Source organism: Diabrotica undecimpunctata, chromosome 5 (genome assembly GCF_040954645.1).
Source record: "Diabrotica undecimpunctata isolate CICGRU chromosome 5, icDiaUnde3, whole genome shotgun sequence".
NCBI lineage: Eukaryota > Metazoa > Arthropoda > Insecta > Coleoptera > Chrysomelidae > Diabrotica > Diabrotica undecimpunctata.
Genome location: NC_092807.1, coordinates 81485956 through 81501623, shown reverse-complemented (window position 1 = coordinate 81501623; position 15668 = coordinate 81485956).

The following is a 15668-nucleotide window of genomic DNA, read 5'->3' as shown; positions in this document are numbered from 1 at the left end:
AATATAACAAAAATAAACTAAAAATCTTGAATAAGAAAATAAAAAATGAGGTTAGAAAGGATCTGAGACGATACAATACGATGAAAATAACTAGAGTAATAGAAGAAAACAAAGGCTTTAAAGTACTCAGACAGAACATTGGAAGAAAAAACATCCATAAATTTAGAAATAAACAGGGTCAAATCATTCAGGAGAGAGATCAATTTTTTAACATTATAGAGGGTTTTATAGCCAACTCTAAAAAGAACAACAATGTATCCGTAGTGGATCATTATCAAAGATAATTAATCAGGGATCTGAAATTTTACCAGACATAAGAGCCAATGAAATTTGAATATCACTGCAAGAAATAAAGAAAGTTACCTGGAGACAAATTAAATAGTGGCAAATGACTGGCTAGAAAAAGATTATGGAAGGTCCTTGCTAACTCATTCACTAGATATCTGCAGGAAGCAGTAACACCAACTCAGTGGCATAACGCAAAAATTATTCTAATTCATAAAAAAGAATACCTACCAATGCTACCGACCTTAGAAACTACAAAAATATTAGTCTACTTTCCCATATTTAAAAACTATTTACAAAAATAATCATGAAACGATTAGAAAACAAATTAGAATTTTATCGGCCCATAGAACAGGCGGGTTTTAGAAAAGGCTACGGATCACCAATTGGTAATAAAACATTTTATAAGAAAAATGTATTAAATATAATAAGCCACTAGCTATAATATTTGTGGATTATGAAAAAGACTTTGACACCCTAAATCAACAAAAAATGTTGGAATCAACATATGCCAAACTTCTTAATTTGTGACTCTTATTCTTAATATTAGTCGACAGCAACACATCTCAAAACTTTGAATATTTTTTATATTGTTCTGATTCAGAGTCCATGACTTAACGCTGTACAACACGGTACTAAACATATATAATCTTAATATTCCTATTCGTACAGAGATACTGATATCTCGGTTACTAAACAGTTTCTTGAGTTTTTTGAAAATGGACCTAGCAATTTCAATACGTCTTTTGATCTCGATATATTAATCACTTTATTTGTTTATCGTAGCTCCTAGGTATTTGCAATTATTCACCATTTGAATGAAGTTGTTATTTATAGTAATGGCTATATGATGAATTGGAATTTTACTAAAGATTATATACTTGGTTTTTTTGTATTAATCTGTATACCGTAGTTATTGCGTACTTTATTCTTATTCTCTAGTAAAATTTAAAGCTCTTCCGATTATCATTTTAACAGCACGGTATTTATTACTTTCCCATTGGCAACTATTTCTTCATTTGCGTTTGAAAAAACTATCTGGCAAATGTGTTCACTATAGACGTTAAAGAGTAGTAGTGATAATAATTATCCCTGTTTCACTCCACGTGTTACTCTTATTACATCTGAAACTTTATTTTCCATTATTATATTTTCTCGCTGATTCCAGTATCAATTAAGAATTATTTTCAGATCTTTATCATCTATGCCTTTGCTTTCAAGAATACCTTTTTAAAAGGCTTTTATGACCTGGAATCCAGTTTTATGTAACCTTAACCTGGCAATGCATATTCGCAAGAAGGTCCTGAAATTTTGGGGTCCATGTATCAGGTGATTAGGTCCATAATCAGATGCAGCGGAAAATAAGTATCAGTTATATATATATATATATATATATATATATATATATATATATATATATATATATATATATATATATATATATAATGCCTTCCATCGATATACCTGATTTGGTTTTCTGTTTTGCCAGACATGCCACTACATCTTACTCTTATATATGTATATATATATATATATATATATATATATATATATATATATACATATATATACATATATATACATATATATATATATATATATATATATATATATATTATATATATATATATATATATATATATATTTATATATATATATATATATATATATATATATATATATATATACATAACTAATACTCCCTTTCCGCTAATTACGATACATTAACCCCGATTGTCAGCAGTATTGCAGTTCAATAGTCCAGCCGATCAGCAGTTTCGACACATATTGCAGACAAGTTGTCATCAATTAATTTCATATAAATACTGTAAATTTTCATTTTAAAGTCAGTTGTAATTATATTAAATAAAGTGCTGTTACTCTGTCAGTTGTACCTTTAAAAGGGCCTTTTTAAAAAGTACCTTCGGGAGTGACAACCCTTAAGTGGCGCATTCAGTAGAATAGTGGGAGAGTCTCCAGAAGATCCTCGTCGTTCTCAAACGTTTACCCGCTACCGAACCCAAATCCAGGGAAAACTGCAGCTATTTAACCCACGGATTCCAGGCAAATTGGCACAGAAACATATTTATGAAGAAAGCTGAAAAGAAACTTAAAGAAGAAAAGAAACTTGTACCTAAAAGGAATGCATCCAAGCATCATCCTATTACTGTAAGCAAATTTCATCTTATTTCTAATTCTAATATCAATTCACAAGTATCATCCTTTAGAATAAGCGATTCTCTTTCAACAATTTTTGAATCTAATATAGAATCTAGTGAAAATATTAAACCAGATTTACATTTAGTTGATAATAATCATATTTTTAAAACCACAAATTTGTTTGAAATACCTTCTATAATTATTACACCAGCATCCATTTCAAATAATTCTAATATGGCACCCATTTTTGATGTTAATAAAGACCTTTCTATCGTACCAGAGTACGACGGCAATCCAAATGAACTCCACAATTTTATTGACGTTATTTCCATGCTTCTAAACCATTTCTGGGATCATACAAATCCCGAAAATTTTCAAAATCATATGCTTACCCGGGGAATTATGAACAAAATTAAAGGAAGAGCCAGAGAAATTATTTCTGTATACGGCTGTAAAGACTGGCCGTCAATAAAATCAATTCTTGTCCAAAATTTTGCAGACCAACGAAACGAAAACTCATTAACTAGAGATTTAGTTAACCTTCGGCAAGCTCCAAACGAAAACCCCTATCAATTTCATGAAAAAGTTATGAGTCTTTTAAATACCATTTCAAATCATATGGAATTACACACTTAAAACGAGGAAGTTAAAAGAAGTAAAAAAGAATTTTTCCAACAACAAGCTCTAACCACATTTTTGGCAGGCCTAAGAGAACCCCTAGGATCAACGATTCGATCCATGAGACCACCCAATCTCGCTCTTGCTATCCAATATATTCAGGAAGAAAATAACATTAGATATCTCCAAAAAACTCATAATTATTCCTTGCCATCTTCTAATAAACCATCTGCGACTTCACAAACACAGAGATCCAATTTAACTCATACACCTGCTCCTACACGATGGCAGCCTGAGGTGCCTAAGCCCCAATGGCCACAGCCATTCTTTAGACCAAATCAAATTCCTGTGCAACAACAATCATTCAATAATAGTCCAAGAGGGACATTTCAACCCCCTAGATTCCAACAAAATCATCAACTCACTCCATATGCACAAAATTCTAGGGCTAATCAACCCAATTTTCATAAACCAGTTCCATCTCAATCATATAAGCCAACACCTATGAGCGTATCTACACGCCAAACCGGCTTTAATAGACCCCAATCTCAAAGAAACTTCCGCTTTCAACAAACTGCCAGCCCCCGATTCACCGTAGAAGAACTCTTTAATATCGAACAAGAGGAAAATAATTACGATGAAGGTATAGACAATGACACATACCCAGATTACACTTATTATGAGCAAGAAAGCCAAGAATATGAGGAAGATGTAAATTTTCAAACGTTTCAAGACGAAAAAGAAGAAACGTAGTAGAATTGCATTCCTATGCCGACAAAAGAGAGCTTCCTTACATTAAAATTCAAAATCCCCCTCTTAAACTTCTTATTGATACAGGAGCCACTAAATCTTTCCTTAATCCTGATATAGCCAATAAATTCTACAAGAATAATATTAAATATGAACCATTTATCGTTACATCAATTTTTCAAAATCATTCACAGGATTATTGTGTAGAAATCCCAATTTTTCCCGAATTTAACTCCGATATTAACCTAAAATTTTATCTTTTCAAATTTCACAAGACATTTGACGGTCTTATCGGCCTCGATAATCTTAAACTTCTAAAAGCAAATCTCGATTTTACCCAAGCTACTCTTACTACAGAGCATTCTATTCTTCCTATTAATTACTACGTCACAAACAAAGCCCAATTCTATACAGTCCAGCTAGAGCCCCAATCAATTACCCAAGTCCGCTTACCAGTAAAAGAAACATCAGGTACAATCGTCATCCCAAGACAAGAAGTCGAAGGTGCCATCCTAAGAGAAACTCTCACCATTGCCTGTAATCAACTCGCCTGGACCGAGCTAGTCAATAACACCGATGAATACATCCAAGTAGCATTAACTGATCCCATCAAAAGTCAACCCATAAATCTCGAGGAATATCATATATATACGTCAGATATCATACCTACCGAAGACAGTAATCTAAAAGATGTCGATCCTCTCCTTAGAACCGATCATCTTAATACCGAAGAAGAATCTCACCTAAGACGACTGTGCAGGAAGTTTGCAGAGATATTTCATCATCCAGATGATCCTTTAACATTTACTAACCAAATAAAGCACCATATACGAACCAAAGACGAAGTTCCAGTTTATACCAAGTCATATCGGTATCCACACATCCATAAAGAAGAAGTACGTAAGCAGATCACTTCGATGCTTGATCAAGGAATTATCAGACCGAGTCAATCACCCTGGTCATCTCCAATCTGGGTCGTTCCAAAGAAACCAGATGCCTCAGGAAAAATTAAATGGAGAATAGTTGTCGACTACCGGAAGGTGAACGAGAAAACCATCGATGACCGATATCCAATTCCAAATATAACAGACATTCTGGACAAACTAGGACGCTGCCAATACTTCTCAACCCTAGATCTAGCCAGCGGATTCCATCAAATTGAAATGGCCGAAGAAGATATCCAGAAGACTGCATTTAACGTTGAAAATGGCCACTATGAATACATGAGAATGCCGTTCGGACTCAAAAATGCACCCTCAACATTCCAGAGAGTAATGGAGAACGTACTAAAAGGACTAATAGGAGAAATATGTCTGGTCTACATGGACGACATTATTGTATTTTCAACCTCTCTTCAAGAACATATGGTAAATCTTAAGAAAATTTTTGAAAGATTAAGAGAAACAAGATTTAAGATACAAGTTGACAAATGTGAATTCCTTAAGAAAGAAGTCGATTTTCTAGGTCACGTCGTAACCTGCGAGGGAATTAAACCAAACCCGACTAAGATTAAAGCCATCATAGACTATCGTGTACCAAAAACAACAAAAGAAATTCGAGGATTTTTAGGATTACTTGGCTACTATAGAAAATTCATAAAGGACTTTGCCAAAATTACAAAACCACTTACCATATGTCTTAAAAAGGATGCAAAAATTGAACACACCGAAGAATTCTTAAACTGTATCAAAACCTGTAAAAGCCTATTGATTAATGAACCACTTCTGCAATATCCAGACTTCACTAAACCCTTTAACCTCACGACTGATGCAAGCAACTTCGCTATAGGAGCCATACTATCACAAGGTCCAATAGGAAATGATAAACCTATCGCCTATGCATCCAGAACTTTAAATGAAACAGAACTGAAATATTCGACTATCGAAAAGGAGATGTTAGCAATTGTGTGGGCTACTAAATACTTCCGCCCATACCTTTTCGGACGAAAGTTCAAAATTTTATCTGACCATCGACCTCTACAATGGCTATTTTCACTTAAAGATCCAAACTCAAAGCTTGTCAGATGGAGATTAAAGCTGGAGGAATTTGATTACGAAGTAATATATAAAAAAGGCAAATCCAACACCAATGCAGATGCTTTATCCCGTGTCGAAATTCACACGAAAGAATTAAACAAAGTAGACGAGAATATGGAAGAAATAATGAAACTCCTCTCAAAAGATGACGATGATATCTCCATGATTAATCACCCCAGTTCCTTATCCGATCTGGAAGAATTTCTAACCGACTCAGCCGAAGAGTCTCAAAAAACTTTGAATCCGTCAACCCCTTTAGGTGACTTAGATAAAATCATCCAAAAAAATCAAACTGCAACGTTAACTCCCGAAGAAATAAAGATAATAGACGAAATCCTACATGAAGACAGCAAACAGCAAAAATCTAAAGCTCAGCCATCAAACTCCCAATACTTACAAGAAGATAACGATACAGATGTAACCAAACATTCCACGGCAGAAAATCCAATAATGGGAATTCCAATTAGCGAGAAACCACTAAATTGTTACAATAATCAAATAATTCTCAAGATAGTAAACTATAGCCCGGCGAAACCAATCATAGAGCAGTGTTTTGTAACAAAGAAGAGAATGTATGTCCAATTGGGAAAAAATGATCTTCACAACGACATTTTCCAGTTTTTCAAGAACTATATAGATCCGAAAAAGAAGTACGCCATTCTGTTCGAAAATGATGAACTCTACAAATCCCTATGCAATATTCTACGAGAAACTTTTAAAAATTCCGCATTCGATCTTGTCAAATGCAACAGCCTCCTAGAAGATATAAACAGCACAGAGAGACAGAAAGAAATTATAGAGAACTACCATCAAGGGAAGACTAACCACAGAGGAATTAACGAAACCGAAGCTCAAATAAGAAAACGCTACTACTGGCCTACGCTAAAGAAAGACATCGAAGAAGTTATCAACCTTTGTGATACGTGCCAAGCTAACAAGTATGACAGAAATCCAATTAAGCCGAAATTTATGGTAACACCAACTCCAACAAAACCGTTAGAAATCATTCATATGGACACATTCCAAGCTAACGGACAAAAATTCCTTACAATAATTGATGCATTCTCGAAATATGGCCAAGCATATCCCATAGAAGGATCCAACGCAATAAATGTCCTTAATGCCTTCATGCTATTTATAACCCACCATGGACTCCCACACATGATAATCGCAGATAGTGGAACCGAATTCAAAAACGGCCTTGTTCAGGAATTTGTCGATACACACAAAATTTCGATTCACTACACAACACCAGATAATCCACAATCGAACGGAATGATAGAACGTTTTCACTCTACAATTTTGGAACACCTAAGAATACTTAGAGAAAAAAGGAAGACTCTGGGTATTAAAGAACATATGTTGTATGCTATTTTAGGATACAACAATTCCATTCATTCATCAACTAAACAAAAGCCAATCGAAATTCTAAATGGCCATATCGATCCCCAGGATCCATTTGACATCGATATTAACAGAACTCTAATAAATAACTATACACAGAGCCACAGATTAAAGACAAAAGAAATCTACAGTGAAATAAACAAAAAGCTACAAGAAACCAAACAGAAAAATATTGAAAAAATAAATCAAAAAAGACAAACACCAATAACTTATAAACCCAGCACAAAAGTTTACACTAGAAAAACAGTAAAAAGAAATAAACTTCTTCCGAGATTTTCTTCCCGCATTGTGAAAAATAATAATCCCGTAACAATAGACACTCAAGATACGTCAATACACAAAAAGAACATCAAACACCAGCCAAAGACTAATGCTAAAACTGCTTTACAGATGTACCTTAGTAGCAGCCCAACAAGTTCAAATTCAAAACCTGAAGGACAATCCAGGAATCCTCCCAGTTAAACTTGGACAAGCGAGGATACAGACCAGCACTCATGACTTCATCCACTATTTCCATCTAGAACCCATCGCAGAAGAGATTGAATCCATAGAATCTCAGTATATCACCACCAACAGAGCAATAGAAAATGGACTTAGTCAACCATATTTTGACAGCCTACAAAACTTTGATAAAACTGTACAGTACCTCCTCCAAACAGCAAAAGAGAAACTAGACACAATATATCCAAAATCCAGAAGCAAAAGAGGACTTATAAACGGATTGGGAAGTGTAATAAAATCTATTTCTGGTAATCTAGATCAAGAAGATGCTGAAAGATACAACGCTGCCATTAAATCACTTGAAAATAACCAACAGAACATTATTACTAACATCAATAGCCAACTCAGCCTCAATAAAAGAATAATGACAAATTTTAACCAAACAATTTCATTACTTACACACAACCAAGAAATCATAGCTGAAGAGACAAGCAAAATTAGCTTAGAGATGAACCAATTCGTTTTCGATTTTAATGATTATATGCAAGTTCGAAATATCCTTGACCAGATAAATCTAAATTTACAAACAATTATACAAATACTGGATGATCTACAAACAGCAATTACATTTGCAAGAATCAAAACTTTACACAACGGTCTCATTAAACCTGAAGAAATAAAATGGACCGTGCAAAAGATGCTTGAACACCACCCTGCATCACAGATTCCCTATATTCAGGAAGAAGACTTAACCAAATACTATGAAATCATAGACATTGATGGTTACTACACGAATCACACCCTTGTTTTTATTTTACATTTTCCTATTCTTCATTCCAAGTCGTTCACATACTTCCATTTATACTCCCTTCCAACTAATAATCACACAATAATCATTCCACCTGGTCCATACCTAGTCCACAACTCAGACCTTTTTCAATATATGGATGTACCATGCAAAAGAAGCGAATCCAAATCATTCATCTGTCCTGAGAAATTTCCACAAGAGAATGACCAGACTAATGACTGCATCATCCAAATTCTCCAGTTAATCAATGATGCTGCCCAATGCCAAAGTGTTCCAGTCACTGTCACTACAACGATCATTCAAAAAGTATCCGATGCACACTACATTGCCGTTTTTCCAAAGGCTACGAAAGTATCTACCCATTGCACCACCACTGAAATAGAAGTACTCGAAGGGACCTATCTAATTGAGTTACCGCCAGGATGTGAACTACGAACCAATAATGAAGTTTACATAAATTCCAAAACAACAATTAAAGAAGAACCACTAACATTACCAAAAGTCAAGACCACCAGTATTCTGAAGAACCACCCAATAGTCAAACCCCTAAAATTGGACAGAATTCCTTTAGACGAACTACACAAGTTATCACAGGAAGAAGAAAGGTTCCAATCCATCCTTCCAACACAAATGGACCACAGCTACATATGGACACCACCGATATATATACTGGTAGCAATCCTTTTAATTTTTGGTTTTCTCAAGCTACGCAAACTGAAAAAAGAAAAAGATGAGCAGAATCCAACCACAGCAGAAGACATCCCTGACCAAAGCCCAGAGTCCTCAGAAACAGTTCACAGAGTTTTGTTCATCCCTCACAAAACTTCCCCAGGGGATGGAGAAATTACGATACATTAACCCCGATTGTCAGCAGTATTGCAGTTCAATAGTCCAGCCGATCAGCAGTTTCGACACATATTGCAGACAAGTTGTCATCAATTAATTTCATATAAATACTGTAAATTTTCATTTTAAAGTCAGTTGTAATTATATTAAATAAAGTGCTGTTACTCTGTCAGTTGTACCTTTAAAAGGGCCTTTTTAAAAAGTACCTTCGGGAGTGACAACCCTTAAGTCGCTGCATGTGATTATACTGTATACATGGACCTGATCACCTGATACATGAACGCCAACATTTCAGGACCTTTTTTCGAATATGCACTGCCAGGTTTTTGTTACATAAAACTGGATTCCAGGTCATAAAAGCCTTATGTGATATTTCGATCCAAGTTATTATCTCATCAATCACAATTAAAATAAAGTATTTTAATTGTTTTACATCATAGTGGTCAAGTTCAGCTGCCCACAGGCTATCGAAAAATGTATCGTATTGTTTTGGATCAGATGCTTTCTAGATGTCGATAAAACAAGCATAAACGTTCTGTCGGAACTCACAACTTTTTTGTAGGAGAATGTGCTTACAAAATAATGCCTACCTAGTTCCTAGACCAATTCTGAATCCAAATTGCTTATTACCCATTCTATTTTTATACAAAAGGAATACTCTTAAGTCAAAGTATCTTAAGAGTGCGGCTAATCAAACTGATTAGCCTAAAGTCACTGCATTTGATGGGTTTGCTCTTCTTTGGTAATGCATATTATTAAGAGTGACTCCAACCAACTATTTGGTATTTTTCCTTCATTGTAAATGTTGTTAAAGGAAATTATTAAGTAAGTAATGTTTTCCTCGTCCAAAAGTTTAAATAGTTCAACAGATATTTGACTTAGTCCAGATGCTTTATTATTTTTAGTTGCTGTATTTTTTTTTACTTCTAAATTTCGTATACTGTGATCTTTGTCTAACTTGTTGTCACAGGTAATATCTATGTCAACAAACTGATTAATCTAGATTCTTCATATATTCTAGCGTTAGTTTTTATGAGAAGTAAAATAAATAATGATAGTAGCCAGTTTTTTGGTAAGTGACCAACCACATATATGTTACTGAATAGCTTATTAAGAGCTGTGGTTTAGTGTGCTTCTAATAACTTTAAAATTTCACCACACATTTAATCAGGTGATGATGATCTCCCGTTTTCATCCACTAAATGGCCATTTTTACTTATTCGTTTAATACGTACCACGTACCGATACTTTTCACTTTTGGGAGGTTATTGGCTGACCGGGGAATTCTTAGCACCCTCTCCCTATTTAAGGGGTGACCTACTCTGAGCATTACTTGATAGCACAATGAGCATAGAAACAAAGTTAATCGCTAGCATTTGTGGGCATTTATGACTCATGCACTAAGGGCACAAAAATTTGAAATACACCAGGCTTACGCAGCAAAAGGGTTAAGTTGCGAATTATTATATAAAAATATCAGTCGCCATCCAGTGCCCTTTAAAGAAAAGGGATGAAGAATGTTATAGTATTAAGGTCGGTACACATATACGAGCCAAACGGTATGCATATGGTATGCCAACGCTATATTCGTTAATGTGTACGGCAGAAAAAACCGCTTGCGTACTGTTTCATCGTGACTCGTCGCGAACCAAATTGTTGCGGTTTATTTCACGACTTCAAAGGAAGCTCGTCTTTCAGTTTGGACGGCGCTTACTAGACGCAGCGAACATTTTTATTGTGTCATCAAATCGACATTGTGTGAATGACGTGTTCCTTCCTAGAGAGACGTGAGAAAACAGTAAACTGATTATTGTACATATTTTTATTTTTGTACAAGCAAAAACAGAAACATAAATCAGTACCCAAATTATAAATAAAATGAATCATTTCGCACATGTGTGTTCGTTGTTGGTTTGTCGCTTTCCATGGATCGAGATAAGTATGCGATCAGTACGATGTAGAATATTTTTCAAGTATCCGTACGCGTACGGTACGTATACCGTTCGGCTCGCATAGGTGTACCCACCTTCAGGTTTACATCTATTCGATCGAAAATGCGCTCTCTTACGGACTGAAAGGATTATTTAAGTATTAACCATTGTTATATAAATAAAAATATTTCTTTTCTCTTTTGTAGCATTCTGTGTCTGATGAAGCTAAATTGCTGAAATACAATGACAAGTAGACGAGATTTTTGAATATTTTTGTTCGTATATTTTTTTGTTTACTTATAAAGTAAAGTTGTGCTTCTTTGTTTATTTTGATAGCTATTAATAAATAGAGAGTAAACCTATTAGTCGAAATTTTGTTTTAACTCTAGCACACTTACAATATATTTTTCCATATTTGGAAACCCTATTAAGTCATATTTGGTAGGACAGTCAATTTTAGTCTTTATCCCAATAGTTGTAACACAAATAATAATATATATAACATAAATATATATATATATATATATATATATATATATATATATATATATATATATATACATATATATATACATACATATAATATATATATATATATATATATATATATATATATATATATATATATATATTAGTGTGATATCAAGAATTTTAAGTTTAAAACTTTACAAAAAATATATATAAAACATTATTTAAATTTTTGATTTATGATTTATATCACACCTTTCAATTTTGTTATCTCAGGTTTTACTCGTGCTTCAATATCTATACTTTACAGCTGATGGGTTAGGTCCAAAGAATAACGGAATAAAACAACATAATACAATATGAAAATAATGTAATAAAATAAACTGATTAAAATACCTCCAAAAATTATTAGCATACAATGTTTATCAAACAAAATTCGTTCTACGTACGTGAACCTTCAATAATGCATAAATAATATAATACAACTACAATCTAAAATCCAGCTTATTATTCTACATAAACAAATCAAGTAATATTCAGTGTCCTCCCTAATGCAATTTTGGTATATCGATTGTACCAAGAAAAATTTGTATAAATTATCCAATTCTCTCCACAGCCCCGTGTCCCCTCTCAGAACAAATTTGATCTCCTTCGACTATCGACAACTTATTCACACGTTACTAATATGATATAATATTATTTGACCAAAAATTCTCAAATTGAATATATTATGAATGTTTCTTCCGTTGAAACGCTTCCTCTGCCTTGAGTTGTCCAATTCCTCGTTCTATGCAAAATTAACTATCAGTTCTCAGCAGCCTTCTATGTAATTGGCAATATTAAACAAGATATTGCAATTTAGTGTCTTCAAGGCTCTCCTTCGAATGCACGTACCTTTCCAATGATGCCAGCCTCTTTTCCTCTCGCCAAACTTAATCTCTCGTTCCGAAATAAACAGCGATACGTAGAATACAAGTAGGAAAAGTTTACTTACAAATTTGTACCAGATCAACTACATCATTATCATTCAATATTCGCTTGTCCATTACTGGACATAGATCTCCCCATAATTTTCCATCTCTTTCGATCGTATGCGTCTTGCATCCAATTCCTATGGCAACGTTTTGGATTTGCAGTCCAATGTGTTGGTAGACGACCTCTTCTTCAGTAGGCATCATATCTTTGTCTCCATTTCGGTATCCGCTTTGTCCATCTGTTTTCTGTCATTACAGCCACGTGACCTACAACGCCTCACATAGCACCCTTCAGCGCCCTTTGTGTCACACGGATCTTTTTCACTGTTCTCCTTGTAATAGTCAACGCTTCGTAAGTCAACATGATTTGACAATTTAAAAATGTGGTTCATTTCACTTGGACTGACCAAGTCAGTCTTATACGACGAAGAAGCTCAATGGTTTGGTTATGTTTTCCTTTGTGATTCTCGTAACCTAGGTATATAATACACCACGATAGATCTTCTTCTTCTTCTTAGGGTGCCTGTCCGTTCCAAACGTTGACGATCATGGCTATGATGACTTTGTTGGTTGCTATACGAAATAGATTTGTTGAGGTCTTTCTATACCATGCTCTCAGGTTAGCAAGCCAGGATATTCCTCTTCTTCCTGGGGCCATTTTTCCTTCAATTTTACCTTGCAAAATGCATTGAAGTAGCTCGTATCTGCCTTGATTTCTCATTATATGTCCCAAGTACTGCAGCTTACGGCTCTTCATGATGTTGACCAAATCCGCAGTTGTGTTCATCCTCCACAGTACTTCTTTATTGGTGACTTTGTCTGTCCACGGTATCTTCAGGATCCTTCTGTATGACCACATCTCAAAAGTTTTGATAGACGACAGATCTATATATATATATATATATATATATATATATATATATATATATATATATATATATATATATATATATATATATATATATGTTTGTTTTGAGGTTTCCGCGGGAGCTATATGTGCTGTCACTATTTTTCCGGGCTTGACTCCGCGTTGTAAACGACGAAGAAGCTCAATGGTTTGGTTATGTTTTCCTTTGTGATTCTCGTAACCTAGGTATATAATACACCACGATAGATCTTCTTCTTCTTCTTAGGTTACAACGCGGAGTCAAACCCGGAAAAATAGTGACAGATAAATATATATATATATATATATATATATATATATATATATATATATATATATATATATATATATATATATATATATATATATATTGTTATGATGTATTACTTGTGAATGATGATCCATTTCGATTCCCTTAGTATTAAGTTTATAACCTAGATATATTACTTCTTTTTATAAAAATGTACATTTTTCTTGATTTATTTTTAGTCCAACTTCGTCTAATCTGTTGATTATAATTTTTAGGTGTTTCTCATGATCTTCAGCCGTTTTTTAATATATCATCAATGTAGTAAATTACAAAATGTTCATATTGATCCAGAATATCATGAAGACATCTACATAGAGCACTACAAGATGATTGAAGTCCAAATGGTACTACTTTGAATTGATATACTACTCCATCTATCTGAAATTGTTGCCGAGAGGGGGCATTTGGGCCTGTAGGACCCATCGCCGGCTCTTCGGACTTTTTCCTGTCTCCGGAATTGGAACGGGTGTTTACCATCTTCGTTTGTCGCTAGTGAAATGGGTCAGTACTGTTGCCGTTACAGAATAACCGTTACAGCGACAAGTATCTGTTACAAGTAACGGTTCCAAGGAACAGTTACAAAATAACAGATCAAAAATGGAAAACAGAACAGGTAAAATAATCTAAGTATTCCTTGACTTACGGAAGGAATAACTTGGTAAACAATAAAATAAAATGGTATGATAAATGTAGTGCAAAGAATATGTTTCTAAGTGTTTCTTGACTTACGGAAGAAACAACTTAGAATGAAAAGTAAAAATGTACAAGATCAAAGAATAGAAATATGCAGAAATATGAGTAAAAATACACAGGGTAAAAGAATGCAGAAATGTTCTTAAGTGTTTCTTGACTTACGGAAGAAACAACTTAAGAGAGGAATATAAACAAATGAAATAAGTAAATATAAAACAATATGTGAAAATATGTCTCAAGTGTTTCTTGACTTACGGAAGAAACAACTTAGAACAGAAAAACAACAAGAGAATCAAATATGCAATAGAAGAATATAAATATTTACAAGTGTTTCTTGACTTACGGAAGAAACGACTTGTAATATAGAATAGGAAGAAAATAAAATGCAAAAATAAGAATACAAATATTTACAAGTGTTTCTTGACTTACGGAAGAAACGACTTACAAATACGAAAAATCAAATACAGAAAAGATGTGGAAATATTGCTGTGTTTCTTGACTTACGGAAGAAACAACTTAGCATAAAATAGAAAATGAAAGAGACAAATGTATTAAGTATTTTCTTAACTTAAGGAAGAAAATATCTTAAATAAAATATCGGAAATAATAATGCAACAATGATTATGAAAATATTTCTAAGTGTTCTTTTGACTTACCGGAAAAGAATGGCTTAGACGCACAATTAAAATAACAAGTCAAATATTCAGAGAAATATTTCTAAGAGTTCTTTGACTTACCGGAAAGAACTACTTAGACAAAGTACAAATCAAAATATAAAATAGAAAAAGCAAGATAAATATTTCTAAGTGTTCTTAACTTACGGAAGAACAACTTAGACACAAAATACAAGAAAAATAAACAATCAAAATAATCAAATAAAATATCAAACAATCAGTACATGAACAAATATAGATCAATGTATTATTCTAACCTGAAAAGGTCTGAATATACAATAATGCTAAAAAAAAAAATAAAAAGGTATACAGAAAATCAGAAATAAAACAATAACTTAGTTGGAACAATAATAGCACCGACTAGGTCTACAGTAGAAGAGGCAA